The sequence below is a fragment of the Haemorhous mexicanus genome, chromosome 30, assembly GCF_027477595.1.
Source record: "Haemorhous mexicanus isolate bHaeMex1 chromosome 30, bHaeMex1.pri, whole genome shotgun sequence".
NCBI classification, from domain to species: domain Eukaryota; kingdom Metazoa; phylum Chordata; class Aves; order Passeriformes; family Fringillidae; genus Haemorhous; species Haemorhous mexicanus.
The window spans coordinates 2,430,974-2,447,003 of NC_082370.1; the positions used below are offsets into that span (position 1 = coordinate 2,430,974).

Below are 16,030 nucleotides of genomic sequence, written 5' to 3' on the forward strand. Positions count from 1 at the left end.
TTTTCCTGCGCCTGGTGATTAACTGCTGGTATTAAACACCCAACCCACCCTCCCCATATGTGCGAGTGTAGCAAGGCCAGGCAAATGACTAATGCAGACCTGAGCAGAGACAGCAGAGCATATTGTAAAGATCAACCCTATTTCAGCTTCTGCTCGCATCGGAAATGCCAGAGATTGTTTCATAGTCTTCTGCAATGTTCATTATCAAAGTCCCCAGATGGCAGATGGCTATTAGCTCACTGTGACCTATATAAATGTCAAACGTAAAGCTATTGCCCCAGTGAAAATCTCAAAATAAATAACAACAGGAGGGATGCTGTTCCGCTGCCACCAGGATTTATGGATTATGAATTCGTGCTAATTCATCCCAAAGCCAGTGAAAGAATGAATCTTGTCCTTTTGGAGGAATTCACTTAACACCTGCTGGCAGACTGAGCTGAGTCCCCTGGGCCTGGTCCTTGCCTTTCGGAATCTTTGCTGGTTGTTGTGTTGTGATTTCAGGGTTTACCTCAGGACCTCGGGTCCCTTCCCTGATAATTCCCTCCCAGGTGTGTCAGTCACCTCTCCTTTCCCCTCCCAGCACTGTCTGTCAGTCCTGCCATTCCAGAAGGGCTCCAGTGATTGGCAGATTCAAAGGATGCCCTCTACCCCTGGGGGGGCACTGGGCCATCCAGGTGTCCTTTGTCCCTTGAGACCTCCCCTCCTGTACCTGGCTGGTGGCTCCCTGCCACTTCCCTGCCCTCTCCCCGGGGTTAAAAGGAGCAGCACCCACGGGGTCAGGAGTTCTGGTGGGGCTGAGGCTGGGTTCAGAGGCTGTGGGCCAGAACAAAGCTCTGGATCCAAACCCTCCATCAGAACCGACTCCTCTCCTTCCCCATGGCCCTAAAGCTTCTCCACAGAGGGAAACCTGAGGAGCGGCCCCTGCACGGGAGGAAGCTCCATCCCAGCCCCACCAGAGCTCCTGCATGCCTGCACTTGTCCCCACGTGCCCAGCTGCAGCCCCCAGCCAGCCCAAAGTGTCCCTGGGGTGAAACACCACCCAGCCATGGCCAAAAGTGTCTGTGGGGTGAAACACCACACAGCCATGGCCAAAAGTGTCTGTGGGGTGAAACACCACCCAGCCATGGCCAAAAGTGTCTGTGGGGTGAAACACCACACAGCCATGGCCAAAAGTGTCTGTGGGGTGAAACACCACACAGCCATGGCCAAAAGTGTCCCTGGGGTCAAACACCACAGTGCTGCTCTTTGGTTCAGCACCAAGGCCAGACAAGCTCAGGCACCTCCCCTCCACAATGTTGGTGATCATTCCAGGTCAGAATGACGTTGAGATACCCACAAGTTTCTTTTCTTAGCTCAGCAGTCGAAGATGGAGTTAGGATTCTGTGGCTGTGGTTTCAAGGTTGTTTATTCCTTCTCATCTATGACATTCCTTCCTTGGCCTGCTCAGGTCTGTCCAGCAGGTCAGACAGAGCCACACTGACCACCCTCGGAGGCAGAGCTGTCTTTTATACCAAAAATTACCTGTGCATTATTTACAATAATTCTCTAATACCTATTACTTATGTTAGACAGTGTGTTCTTACTTTAAACTAATCTAAAAGAATCACACTGAACGTAGGGGCTAGGAAGAAGGAGAAAGAAGGACAAAACACACTTAAATTCTTCTGTCTTGGGACTCTGAACTTCTATTCACAAACCTTAAACATATTTATTTTTATTTATGTCAATAACACACCATGAGCAATTGCAGGTGTATATGTATATGTATAAGTATATGTATATGTATATGTATATGTATATATATATGTATTTATTATTACAATTATTTATATTTATATTTATACTTTTATATAAATATATTTATTTATATTTACGTGAGCTACACACCACAAGCAATTGCAAGTTTGTTTTTATTTTTTATTTTATTTTCATTTATATAAATAAATAAATTTATTTATATTTATGCGAGCTACCCACCACAAGCAATTGCAAGTTTATGTTTTTATTTTATTTTCATTTCTATAAATAAATAAATTTGTGTATATTTATGTGAATAACACCACAAGCAATTGCATGTTTATATGTAAATGTACATATATATGTATATGTATTTATAGTTATTTTTTAGGTTTTAGGTTTTGTTTTAGCTTTAGTTTTATTTATATTCATTTATATTTATTGATATAAATAAATAAATTTATTTGTATTTATGTGAATAACACACCACAAGCAATTGCATGTGTATATGTATTTATAATTATAATTATTTATTTCTACTTATATTTACTAATATAAATAAATATATTTATTTATATTTATGTGAGCTACACACCACAAGCAATTGCAAGATTATATTTTTATTTTTATTTATATAAAAATAAATTTATTTATATTTATGTGAATAACACACCACAAGCAATTGCAAGTGTATACATATATGTATATGTATATGTATTTTATATAAAATTTATGTGTTTATATTTATATAAAATTTATATATTTATATATATTATGGTTATAGTTATGGTTATAGTTAGTTATAGTTATAGTTATAGTTAATTTTTAGGTTTTAGGTTTTAGGTTTAATTTTAGTTTTTGTCTTATTTTTATTCATTTATATTTATTGATATAAATAAATAAATTTATTTCTATTTATGTGAGCGACACACCACGAGCAATTGCAACTTTATACTTCTATTGATAAACACATTTATTCCTATTACTCAATATATTTATTTCTATTTATGTGAATAACACACCAGGAGTAATTGCAGTTTCTGTAGCAAAACTTTGCCTGCCCTGCCTGCTGTGCTCCAGTGCCTCGGGTGGCACCAAGGATGCAGAATTCAGCGAGGAGCACACACAGAACAGGCTGGTTTAAAAAACAGATTCTATTAAATGGTGGTGTCTGAAAGAATGGCTTTTTTTCCGTCTCAAAAGCAATTTTCACAAAACAAGTTGTTGTTGCTGCTGTCAAAATTCTCTGAAGTTTCACCAACACAAATTATGTTTTGTTTTTTGGTTTTTTTTTTTTAATATATTGCTCGGTGAAAAACATAAATGAGCAGATTTTAGAAATATTTCATCTTCATAAAAGGCATTTTTGGTAAACAAATGCAAGTGAATATTTTATTAATGTTTTTATAAAGGTACGAACATGGAGTGATGTCATGCAGGGAATGAATCAGCTCATTAAAAAATTAAGAGAGAAACAGGAATGTGGGTCACCTCTATCCTCACAGGAACAGCTTCCACCAGATTTTTCTCACAAATACGAGATTTCATTTTTGAACTGTTGCAATAATAAACATTCCCAAGGAGCATAAACTTGCTTCCCTTTCTTTGCACACCAGTTTATCTCAGCTGAAAGCTCCCAGGCCTCTGAATCTGGGGATCTCCCTTCCTTGCTGCTTTTACCCTCCTGTTCCATGGGTAGGATGGTAAAATTCCACTCCCCTTCCTGTTTCCTGTGGGTATAAAATGAGATTGCACCCCCCAAATCCATGAAAATCCCTTCCTTTACATGCACTGATAATCCAGCCTGAAAACAGCTCCAAAAAGGCAGAATTAGAGGGTAGATCGAGATGAAATATCGGGAGGAAATTCTTTCCCATGAGGGTGGTGAGGCCCTGGCACAGATTTTCCAGAGTTGTGGATTCCTCATGCCTGGAAGGGCTCCAGGCCAGGTTGGAACCACCTGTGGAAGGTGTCCCTGCCCATGGCATGGAAGGAGCTGGTCCTTGAGGTCCATTCCAACCCCAACCATCCCATGATTTTAGGACACAGTCTCCAACTACGAAGGTACAGGTTGGATATTAGGAAGAAATTTTTCACCAAAAGGATAATAAAATACTGGAATGTTCTTCCCAGGGAATGCTCTTCCCACTCCTCTTCCTGTTTCCTGTGGATATAAAACGAGATTGCACCCCCCAAATCCATGAAAATCCCTTCCTTTACATGCACTGATAATCCAGCCTAGCACTGAAAACAGCTCCCAAAAAGGCAGAATAGAGGGTAGATTGAGATGAAATATGGGGAGTAAATATGGGTGGTGAGGCCCTGGCACAGATTTTCCAGAGTTGTGGATTCCTCATGCCTGGAAGGGCTCAAGGCCAGGTTGGAACCACCTGTCCTTGAGGTCCCTTCCAACCCCAACCATCCCATGATTTTAGGACACAGTCTCCAGCTATGGCAGGGAAGGGACAGGTTGGATATTAGGAAAACATTTTTCACCCAAAGAATAATAAATACTGGAATGTTCTTCCCAGGGAATGCTCTTCCCACTCCTCTTCCTGGTACCTGTAGGTATAAAACGAGATTGCACCCCCCAAATCCATGAAAATCCCTTCCTTTACAGGCACTGATAATCCAGCCTGAAAACAGCTCCAAAAAGGCAGAATTAGAGGGTAGATTGAGATGAAATATGAGGAGGAAATTCTTTCCCATGAGGGTGGTGAGGCCCTGGCACAGATTTTCCAGAGTTGTGGATTCCTCATGCCTGGAAGGGCTCCAGGCCAGGTTGGAACCACTTGTGGAAGGTGTCCCTGCCCATGGCATGGAAGGAGCTGGTCCTTGAGGTCCATTCCAACCCCAACCATCCCATGATTTTAGGACACAGTCTCAAACTACGAAGGTACAGGTTGGATATTAGGAAGAAATTTTTCACCAAAAGGATAATAAAATACTGGAATGTTCTTCCCAGGGAATGCTCTTCCCACTCCTCTTCCCGTTTCCTGTGGGTATAAAACGAGATTGCACCCCCCAAATCCATGAAAATCCCTTCCTTTACATGCACTGATAATCCAGCCTGAAAACAGCTTCAAAAAGGCAGAATTAGAGGGTAGATCAAGATGAAATATGGGGAGGAAATTCTTTCCCATGAGGGTGGTGAGGTCCTGGCACAGATTTTCCAGAGTTGTGGATTCCTTATGCCTGGAAGGGCTCAAGGCCAGGTTGGAACCACCTGTCCTTGAGGTCCCTTCCAACCCCAACCATCCCATGATTTTAGGACACAGTCTCAAGCTACATCAGGGAAGGTACAGGTTGGATATTAGGAAGAAATTTTTCACCCAAAGAATAATAAATACTGGAATGTTCTTCCCAGGGAATGCTCTTCTCACTCCTCTTCCCGTTTCCTGTGGGTATAAAACGAGGTTGCACCCCCCAAATCCATGAAAATCCCTTCCTTTACAGGCACTGATAATCCAGCCTGAAAACAGCTCCAAAAAGGCAGAATTAGAGGGCAGATCAAGATGAAATATGGGGAGGAAATTCTTTCCCATGAGGGTGGTGAGGTCCTGGCACAGATTTTCCAGAGTTGTGGATTCCTCATGCCTGGAAGGGTTCCAGGCCAGGTTGGAACCACCTGTGGAAGGTGTCCCTGCCCATGGCATGGAAGGAGCTGGTCCTTGAGGTCCATTCCAACCCCAGCCATCCCATGATTTTAGGACACAGTCTCCAACTACGAAGGTACAGGTTGGATATTAGGAAGAAATTTTTCCCCCAAAGAATAACAAAGCACTGGAATGCTCTTCCCAGGGAGGTGCAGAATCACCATCTCTGGGTGTGTTTAAAAAAGACTGGACATGGCACTGGGTGCTGTGGGCTGGGCGAGGTGTTGGGGCACAGGTTGGACTCGATGATCTCAGAGGTCTCTTCCAACCTCATCATTCTGGGATTCTGGGATTTTGCAGTTCCAACATTCCTTAGGTGCACTGTGATGCTGAGGCTGTGAAAAGCAGGCAGGGAGGAAACACCCAGGTGTGGAATTTTCTGGAGTCCCCCGTGGAAGAAGGAATGATGAATCTGACTCCATGTTCTCAGAAGGCTGATTTATTATTTTATCATCTATATTACATTAAAGAATGCTATACTAAAATTATATTAAAGAATACAGAAAGGATACAGACAGAAGGCTTAACAAGACACTAATTAAAAAGCTGTGAATTTTTAGAGTCCAGACACAGCCTGACCACGATTGGTCATTAAATTAAAACAATTCCCATGTTGGATAAACAATCTCCAACCACATTCCAAAGCAGCAAAACCCAGGAGAAGCAATCAGATAATTTTTGTTTTCATTTTTCCCTGAGGCTTCTCAGCTTCCCAGGAGAAGAAATCTTGGGCAAAGGGTTTTTTCAGGAAATGTGATGGTGACACCCAGCTCCTGTTCCCATGGGATCCATCCCCACCACTCCCTGGTTCTGGATCAACAGGCTGCTGAAATTGCACTTGAGAATTCATTTCCCCCCAGCTTTGCCCCCAGCTGACAGGTGACAGATGGCTGCTGTGCTTGGGGCTTTATTGGTTGTGTCCTAACGGGAAATGGAGGTCCTGGAGCTGCAGCTCTTGGGTTTTCTGTGCCTTTTTCAGACCTGCAGTTCCCCCAGACCACAGCCCCCAGGCAGCAGCCAGAGCTGGGCAAGGGCAACAGGGGGGCCACAAGCCCAGAACCCAGGTAATTGGGCCTAGGTAATTAGCTGGGCATGGAGGGATAATGGTCCTCACTGTGGATCCACAGGAAGCTTGGGATTGAGAGCTGATTGCCCTGGAACTGGAGGGACAGGACAAGGGGGAACGGCTTCCCATGGGCAGACAGAGGTTTAGATGGGATTTTGGGCAGGAATTCCTCCCTGTGAGGGGTGAGGCCCTGGCACAGGGTGCCCAGAGAAGCTGTGGCTGCCCCTGGATCCCTGGCAGTGTCCCAGGCCAGGCTGGGAGCAGCCTGGGACAGTCCCTGCCCTGTGCCTGCCATGGGATGAGATGAGCTTTAAGGTCCTTCCAATCCAAACTGTGCCATGATTCCCAGATTCTATTTGAAAGGATTCTCTTCAATCCTCTTCTTTTGCCACACCAAACTTTTCTCCTGGATTTTTTTTTTCCTGAAATTCTCAGATTCTATTTGAAAGGATTCTCTTCAATCCTCTTCTTATGCCACACCAAACTTTTCTCCTGGGTTTTTTTTTTTCCTGAAATGAAGGAGAGGGGCACTAAGAACAAACTCTTCATCCCATGCCCGTGCAGCTCTGCCCACAGCAGCTCCTCTGCTGCCCTGAGGGCACTGCTGGCACTGCTGGGACTCTGGAGACTCCCCAGGGGATGCAGGGCTGGGGAGTGATGACAGAGCCAGGCCTGTTGTCATGCCAGGCCTGCAGAGAAAGGAAAAGACAGCTTGGCTGAAAGCAGATCTTTTCTCAGAGGCCCAGCTCCAGCTGCCCGTGGAAGCCAAGGAAATGTGTGTGAGATGCTGGTATTTGAGGAATTGCTGTGGAAAGGATGTGGGGCTGGGACAGCAGCATTCCCTGTGCTGCAGCACGGCAGGGCTGGGGTTAACGTGCCCCAGAAGCAGGAACAAAGGAGGCTTTCCTTTCCCCAGCTTTGGCAGGCCTGCTCCTCGCCTCCCCGAGCATTTGCATGGCCATAAATCCCGAGCTCTGGAGGATATTCCCAGCCAAAGCCTCCATGTGCAGGATACAGTAATGTAAACTGCATATGTTGTGAGAAGTTGTTAAATGGAACCAGCAGATGACAGCGTGCCCAGCACTGCTGCGAACATCCCCGCGCTTCCTCCAGCACAGGGAACACAGGACCTCTGCCCCACCAGCCCTGCCGTCCTCCCAGGCCTATCCATCCAAGCAGAGAGGAGATTTTGGCTGCCAGAGCCCCGGGGGCTGCCCCACGGCACAGCAGAGCTGGTCCTGAGGAGCTCCAGCTCGTGCAGGCACAACCAGGGCTCTCCTTCTCATTCCCATCTCCACTGCCTCGCAGACAGTGAGACTTGTTGGAAAAGTCTGGCACAACCCACTGCATCTGCCACCTTCCCCAGGCTCTCTCCTACTGCCTTTCCCCCTTCCCTGGGTGGTTCAAGGTCCACAGGAGCTGCAGGGTTCCCTCCTCGCTGTTGAAGCCTCGTGGTGGGCACAGCAAAGCTGGCTGGGGACCTCTCCTCCTCAGCTTCAAGGGGACACAAAACTGGCACCTCTCCCTGCCGAAGCACTTGGAGGTGGGTTTGTGTCAGGAGAATGCTCTGGATGCTTCTCCTGCAGTGAAATCCTAGTGGAGACTGTTCCACACTCTCAGGTAAAAGCTGGAGGAAGAGAAAACAATTCCAACCAACACCTCTGGTCCTCGTGGGGTGCAGTGAAGCAGCACCTCTGGCAGGAACAGCCAAAAACTTCAGAAAAGGGTTCCCAGTGAGGAGGGGGTTAATTAAGAGGGTTTTTTTCTATTAAGCCCTGAAGATTTCCCCTCCAGGGCAGGTGTTAAACAGCCTGAGGGGTTCTGAGCTCTGTCCTGGAACCAGATTCTTACCTGAAGAAGACTGGAAGGAAACACCCTTGGAAATGCAGCACAGTGTAGATCCTGTCCTTTCCCCAGGGAAGCTGGGTGCCCATTTCTGAGACAAGGAGCAGCAGGGCTCCAGTGGGGTGAGAAATCCTCCTGCTTCCTTTGCTCCTGCTGGAGTGGGCCCTTTTCAATCCACGCTGGCAGTTCCCTGTGATTGAAATTTGAAAGCATGTAGCTGTTAATCTGGGAGTGATTAAAGAGCCTCATTTCTTGGAAGAGTCAGTACTCATCATCTGCCGTGCTGAATGAGCCTCTAACATCCCCTGATCCCATTATATTGTGATTAATTGTGCCAGTTTAAGTCAATAATTCATTTGTTAAAAATAGGCCTGCAAAGTATCATTTGTCTCAGGGGAGATATCAGAATAAAAAAAAAAAAATCATTTGATACTTCTCATTAAATTAGTGTTGGGAGTTCTATTGAAGGGTTCTGTTCATGAAACATTTATTGCAGGCTTATTTGATAAGAAGTTGTATTTGTCTAGAATTATGCCTGCTAACAGATGTAAGGGCCTGCATTTCTCCATTGTTAATGAAAGGATCAGAGCCTAAACAAGTGCGTGACTGGGAGAGGGGTCTGTGGTGACAGGAACAGAGATTTGGGGACGTGTGTTCTACAAAAGAGGCAGAAACAAGGTCCTCAACCTTCCCTTTCAGAGCGGGGCCCCCTTCTCCCTGCTCCCAGCTCAGGCTGACGGCAGTAATGGGAGGCTGCAGGGGGGGATGGATGTGCCTCAGAGCCTGCCCGTGGTTATCAATGCTGGAAATTATCAATTATCAATTCCTTTCCATCGGGCCCTTCCAAAGGGCTCAGCTGCAAACGGCTCTGAAAGGAAGAGATGGGGACCAGCGGCTGCTGTGCTGAGGGAGATGGAACAAAGCTGACAGAGACACGCTCCAGATCCTCATCCTGCACCTGGGAGCACAGGAATGGCACTGGGTGTGGGCAGGGATGGATGGAGGGATGGATGGAGGGATGGATGGAGGGAGGGATGGATGGAGGGATGGATGGATGGAGGGATGGATCATGGATAGATGGATGAGGGATGGATGGATGGATGGATGGATGGATGGATGGATGGATGGGGGATGGATGGATGGAGGATGGATGGATGGATGGATCATGGATAGATGGGTGGATGGATCATGGATAGATGGATGGATGATGGATGGATGGATGGAGGGATGGATGGATGGATGGATGGATGGATGGATGGATGGATGGAGGGATGGATGGATGATGGATGGATGGATGGATGGATGGATGGATGGATGGAGGGATGGATGGATGGATGATGGATGGATGGATGGACGGATGGATGGATGGATGGATGGATGGATGGATGATGGATGATGGATGGATGGATGGATGGATGGATGGATGGATGGAGGGATGGATGGATGGAGGATGGATGGATGGATGGATGGATGGATGGATGGATGGATGGAGGGATGGATGGATGATGGATGGATGGATGGATGGATGGATGGATGGATCATGGATGGATGGATGGATGATGGATGGATGGATGGATGGAGGGATGGATGGATGGAGGGATGGATGGATGGACGATGGATGGATGGAGGGATGGATGGATGGACGATGGATGGATGGATGGATGGAGGGATGGATGGATGGAGGATGGATGGATGGATGGAGGGATGGATGGATGGAGGATGGGGATGGATGGAGGGATGGATGGATGGATGATGGATGGATGAGTGGATGGATGGATCGTGGATGGATGGATCGTGGATGGATGGAGAGATGGATGGATGATGAATGGATGGATGGATAAAGGACAGATGCATGGATGGAGGATGAATGGATGGACGGATGGAAGCTTGGTGGATGGTGGATGATGGGAGCTCACCAAAGCAGCCCAACCACCCCTCCAGGGGCTGTGCTGTGTCCCCAGTGTCACTCCAGGCCAGGTCACTGGGGCTGACCCTCACTGATGGACGTGCAGTGACCACAGGGTTGGAACCAAAGGGCTCTGGGATTCCTTCTGGAGCTCAGCCACGGCCTGGATGGTGCCAGGCAGAGCAGAGCCTGTTTGGTTTGGGGTGAGACACTCCGGTGAGCAGTGCTGTACCTGCACAGGGGGGAGTTCAAACCCTGCCCCTGGTGCCACAGGAACACCTGGACTGGGCCTGGCATTTGCTCCAAGCAATGAAATGAAGGATGGGGCAAATGTGCTGGGAAGGAGACGCTGGAGAAGACGAGGAAACACTGCACCACTCAAGGAAATGTGCCTGTCAAACCAGGCTGGGTCTGGAAACCCCACCGAGTCCAGTGCCAGGGTCTGTTCCAGAATTTATACCAAAAAAATCCCCACAAACCACAAGGCTCTCTTCAAACGCGGGCTCTGTGGTTTTTGCTGGTGTCTTTGAGCTGTTTTATGGCTCTTGCATCACATTACCTGGTGATCTGCCCATCGGCCCGGACAATCCCCGCATTGTCTGCGAGCCCCGTGTTTGACAGCGAGCTCTGTTAATGTGCTGTGCCGGGCCAAAAATGTGTCACTGCTGCCAGGGGGCGAGCTCAGAGCGCCTTTGATGTGTGAGTGACAAGGCTCATGTGTCTGAGGGCTGGGAGAGCAGGGCTGCAGCACAGGGGCAGGGGGGAGCCCAGGCCAGCAGCTGTGGGTGCAGCTCTGCCCTCTGCCAGTGCAGGATCACTGCTCTGCCCCCTTTCCAACACAATTAGGCTTTGCAACCCTTTAATGCACTCGTGGTGCCCGTGGAGGCATGGGATGGATCTTGTTTATGCTGAGCAGAGCTCAGCTCAATTAAGTCGATGAAGCCAAATCAAGGATGATTTCTGTTCGATGGAGCTGCGAGTTTGGTCTCTCTGTAAAAGCAGTGCAGGTTGTTTCTCTCGCTGACAGATGGCTCCAGGAAGGTAGGGGTGCCTTGTCATTTTCTCACACTTTGGCAACATTTTGTGTAGCTTCTCCTGTCAATAAAATCTCATTTGAATTGACCTGAATTGACAGATAACTATTGACTTGAACAAGAGATGGATCCAGTCAATAAGCTCTCATGCCTCAGGGCATAAGCCAGTCACTAACTCAGGGAAGGTTAGAAGGAAATATCCTTGATGTGTTGATTATTCCATAAACTTGTCCACTAGGAGGATTTATGGACATTTGGTTGCTCACAAGTACAACATACAGGACTGTAGGGACCATTAACCTGTTGTAGCCCAACAGTTCTGAGGTTCTGCAACTCTGAGTGTCTTTACAAGAACTGTAGAAGAAAAATTGAGTATTGGTGGTGTTTAAAAGCTTGGAAAGAAGAATTTTGTTGTTGAATCTTAATCTAAATATCAGAACCTCGGACATTTTTTCCCTGTTTCCCTTGTAGTTATCCCACTCAAAGCTTTTGGCACCTGAATATAAAATAAGAGCTGAGTTTTGTGTCTCATCCTTGTGCTTTGCACTCTGGGGCACCCAGGGTTAGGAGGAGGGAACTCCTCAGTTCCAACAGGTGGTGGGTGCTGGAGCTGTGGTCCCACCTGTGTGCTGCCTCTGCTCTCCAGAGGGGTTTTGGTGCTGAGTCCTGCCCTGGCCCTTCAGGCCTTGAGAATTCCAGGGAATTCATGGGAAGAAAGCTCCAGCAGAGAGAGCAGGGGTGAGCTGCGAGGTTGTTACTCAAGTGATGCTGAAATCATCCCCAGGATCTCAACTACAGAGTCCCCCAGTGCCTTGGGCTGCCTGCAGAGCCTGGCACGGGAGCTCCAGGTGAACCCCTGGGAGGGAAGATCCAGGTGAATCCCTAAAAATGAAGATCCAGGCGAACCCCTGGGTGGGGAGCTCCAGGTGAACCCTGGGAAGGGAATATCCAGGTGAAGCCCTGGAAGGGAAGATCCAGATGAAGCCCTGGAAGGGAAGATCCAGGTGAAGCCCTGGAAGGGAAGATCCAGGTGAATCCCTAAAAAGGAAGATCCAGGTGAATCCCCAAAAAAGGAGATCCAGATGAAGCCCTGGAAGGGAATATCCAGGTGAAGCCCGGGAAAGGGAGCTCCAGGTGAATCCCTAAAAATGAAGATCCAGGTGAACCCCTGGGTGGGGAGCTCCAGGTGAACCCTGGGAAGGGAATATCCAGGTGAAGCCCTGGAAGGGAAGATCCAGATGAAGCCCTGGAAGGGAAGATCCAGGTGAATCCCTAAAAAGGAAGATCCAGGTGAATCCCCAAAAAAGGAGATCCAGATGAAGCCCTGGAAGGGAAGATCCAGGTGAAGCCCTGGAAGGGAAGATCCAGGTGAATCCCTAAAAAGGAAGATCCAGGTGAATCCCCAAAAAAGGAGATCCAGATGAAGCCCTGGAAGGGAAGATCCAGATGAAGACCTGGAAGGGAATATCCAGGTGAAGCCCGGGAAAGGGAGCTCCAGGTGAATCCCTAAAAATGAAGATCCAGGTGAACCCCTGGGTGGGGAGCTCCAGGTGAACCCTGGGAAGGGAATATCCAGGTGAAGCCCTATAAAGGAAGATCCAGATGAAGCCCAGGAAGGGAAGATCCAGGTGAATCCCTAAAAAAGAAGATCCAGGTGAAGCCCTGGCAGGGGAGCTCCCAGTGAAGACCTGGGTGGGGAGATCCAGGTAAATCCCTAAAAAAGAAGATCCAGATGAAGCCCTGGAAGGGAAGATCCAGTTGAACCCCTGGAAGGGAAGATCCAGGTAAATCCCTAAAAAAGAAGATCCAGATGAAGCCCTGGAAGGGAAGATCCAGGTGAATCCCTATAAAAGGAGATCCAGGTGAAGCCCTGGAAGGAGGGCTCAGGGGACCCCTGGAACTCTCTGGGAGCCCCTCGGAGGGAGGTGACATCCCTCAGGCCACCAACAGCCCGTTCTGAGGACTTCAGGCAAAGCTGGGTCTGGGGGCGCTTGTGGCCCCGTGTGTGAGGTGAGGGGAGAGCCTCGCGCGGCTCCTGCGGCGGGGCAGGCGGGGCTGGGCCGGGGCTGGGCCAGGAGCTGTCCCCGCTGTCCCCGCTGTCCCTTTAAGCCATCGGCTGTCCCCGCGCTCCCAGCACGGGAGGCTGCCTGTCAGCAGGGAGCAGAAAACAGATTGTGACACAGGGCAGTGATTTTTTTTAACAATCCTATTATGAAAGACAGAGTGCTCCCATTTCCTTTGCAGCTTTTATCAAGACTTAAATTGCTGCCAAGGGAGGAGGGGGGGGGGTGAGGGGAACCTCACTGCTTTTATTTTATTTTTAATTTTTTTAAGAAAGGATTTTGCTTAGTTACTAAATTCCTGCCTAAGTCTCCTCCAAGCAGAGATCCAACAGTATCCCTATTAAATTATATAGAGCGAGTCCAGTCCTTGGCTGTCAGCGGGACCCATCAGTCCTAATTTATCGCCCCAGGAAACACAGTACAATTATGGTAATAAATAATAATAGGATTCAGTACATGACAACATGAATGATGGAGCCTCTCAGAACTCATTTACATTGCTTTGTGTTGCAATCACCCTGCTTCTAATGTAATGCCAAGCAAATGAGCCTTTTTGAATATTGTGCAATCTATTGCAAGTCAACTGGCACAAAACTCACTCAATAAATCATGTTCAAACACATGCCTCTAATGACAGGTAAATCAACAATGAAGTAATTGCATTTAATGTATTGAAATACTGGACAAAAACAGTGACCTCGAAGTGACTTTTTGGAGAAGGTTTGATACAGTTGCAGTGGCAGAGGGGTGGATTTTATCAGACCCACGTGAGATTGATGATCCCTGTTCCAGCCTGGAGCCTGGCAGGAGCAGCCTCAGCAGGCTCAGGGATGGCTCCAGGGATCAATTCCCTGGAAAAGCAGCGCCAGGGGCTTTCTGAGCCTGCAGCAGAGGCAGCTCAGCCCTGCAGCACACACCGGGGGTTCTGCCCTGTTGCTTCCAATTGCCTTGGTTCACTTTCCCCAATTTCCATGTTCCATTGGCTTCAACAGGAAAGGGGACAGAGGTGCTGGACTGCGAAGCTGCTGTGGCACCTCCCCTCAGCCCCCACGGGGCTTCATGAGTGGCAGGGTGGGTTTTTCCTGGGTTTTTCCTGGGTTTTGGGGCTGTTTTTTCCCAGGAGGCTGGAGAGGGTAGGAAGAAGCGGCCTTAGCAAAGCAGTCCCTGGGTTGTTACTGCCCCATAAAAACCTGATGTGAGCAGAGGAAACTTTTAAGATTCTGTTTAAAGGCTGATGAAGAAACAACTTTGCAGATTTTGGCTCTGAGTTTCTTCCCTTACCCTTCCCCTGCAAGGGAATTTGGCAAGTGTCAAAGGTCTCTGTGGATTCTTCAGGCAATGGAAAGGTTTTACATATCCCCAGGCTTGACTGTCTCTGCTGATAGCTCCCATATGATAGAAACTGATTAGCAAAATGTCTAGAGCCGGGACAAAAGAGCTATTAACTACAGAAAAAGAAAACAACGAGAAATTTCTGTAATTTCAGAAAATTGTTACCAGTTGTACCTGCCATCCCGTTTGTTCCGTGGCAGCAGGAATGTCAGGATGCAATCACTCAGCTTTCCTGGACACCAGGACTCTGGGATCTCAGCTATAAACACTTCCAGCGTGGGTGCTGAGGTGGCTGTGCAGGGCTTTGTTTTGTTTCCATCGCTGCTGGGATGGATTCCTGTCATCCTGCAAGCGTGGCAGGTATTTGGCAACGTGGCTTCCTGCTGCCACAGCTCATTGCCCAGAGGTGAAACCCTTCCCACCCCGCAGACTAAACCCAGGGCCCAGCTGGGGGTGCTTGTTTGCTTTGGGTTTTTCTGGGAATCTCACATAAAGCTCTGCTCTAAAGTTTTATACGCTTCTGTTGCTGTTTGTGAGGGCCACCACTGGAAAAGCCTGAGCCCTTGGGGTGTGGTGGTGGTGTGGGATTTGCTGGATCCCCAGGACAAAGGAGGAAATGATGAATCTGACTCCATGTTCTCAGAAGGCTGATTTATTATTTTATGATATGATATTATATTAAAGAATGCTGTACTAGAACTACACTAAAGAATAGAGAAAGGATACAGACAGAAGGCTAAAAGAAAATAATGAAAAACTCCTGACTCCTTCCAGAGTCCTGACACAGCCTGACCCTGATTGGTCATTAAGTAAAAACAATTCCCATGTTGGATAAACAATCTCCAGCCACATTCCAAAGCAGCAAAACACAGGAGAAGCAATCAGATAATTATTGTTTTCCTTTTTCTCTAAAGCTTCTCAGCTTTCCAGGAGAAACCTGGGCAAAGAGGATTTTTCAAAAAATATGGTGGTGACCGTGGTGGGAATGTCAGCCTGGCTGTGGCTGCTCAGGTGGTGGAGAACACCAAGCTGGGGGTTGGTTTGAGCCTGAGATTTGGCTGGGGTTGGTAACCAGACTTCCTTCAAGTGAGCAGCTTTTCCCTGGCTGTCCTCTGCCATCCATCAGTCCCTGCACGCTGCTCCGAGGACACGGTGCCACTGCAGAGTGAGAGGAAGGTCCCTGGGAAAGAAACTGGGAATAAAATGGATTTTCTTGGGGGTCCTGCAGTGACCACACGTGCACCAGCGTGCTGCAAGCAGGGCCTGGACTCAGCTCCTTCCTCTCACCAGCTCCTTTCTCTCACTCCTGAATGACTGGTTCACCTCCAGGGCCTTGTGTGTGCCCAGAAGTTTTGTCTTTATAAAAAAAGTCTTGAAGGCTCTGTCAGCGC

The 16,030-nt window shown here is 47.8% G+C and overlaps 1 long non-coding RNA gene across 2 annotated transcripts; it reads right to left on the reverse strand.

Annotated features, from left to right (window-relative positions):
* Positions 1–5,816: 5,816 nt before the first annotated feature.
* LOC132339981 (uncharacterized) lies at positions 5,817–15,002 on the reverse strand. 2 transcript variants are annotated; one of them, XR_009489749.1, is made up of 3 exons: positions 14,814–15,001; positions 8,311–8,494; positions 5,817–6,968 (listed from the first exon to the last, which is right to left on the reverse strand). It is a non-coding gene; the product is annotated as an uncharacterized LOC132339981 (long non-coding RNA). The 2 variants fall into 2 exon arrangements; XR_009489750.1 differs by lacking the exon at positions 5,817–6,968 and adding an exon at positions 6,975–8,086 and having other exon boundaries at positions 14,814–15,002.
* Between the last annotated feature and the right edge of the window lie 1,028 nt (positions 15,003–16,030).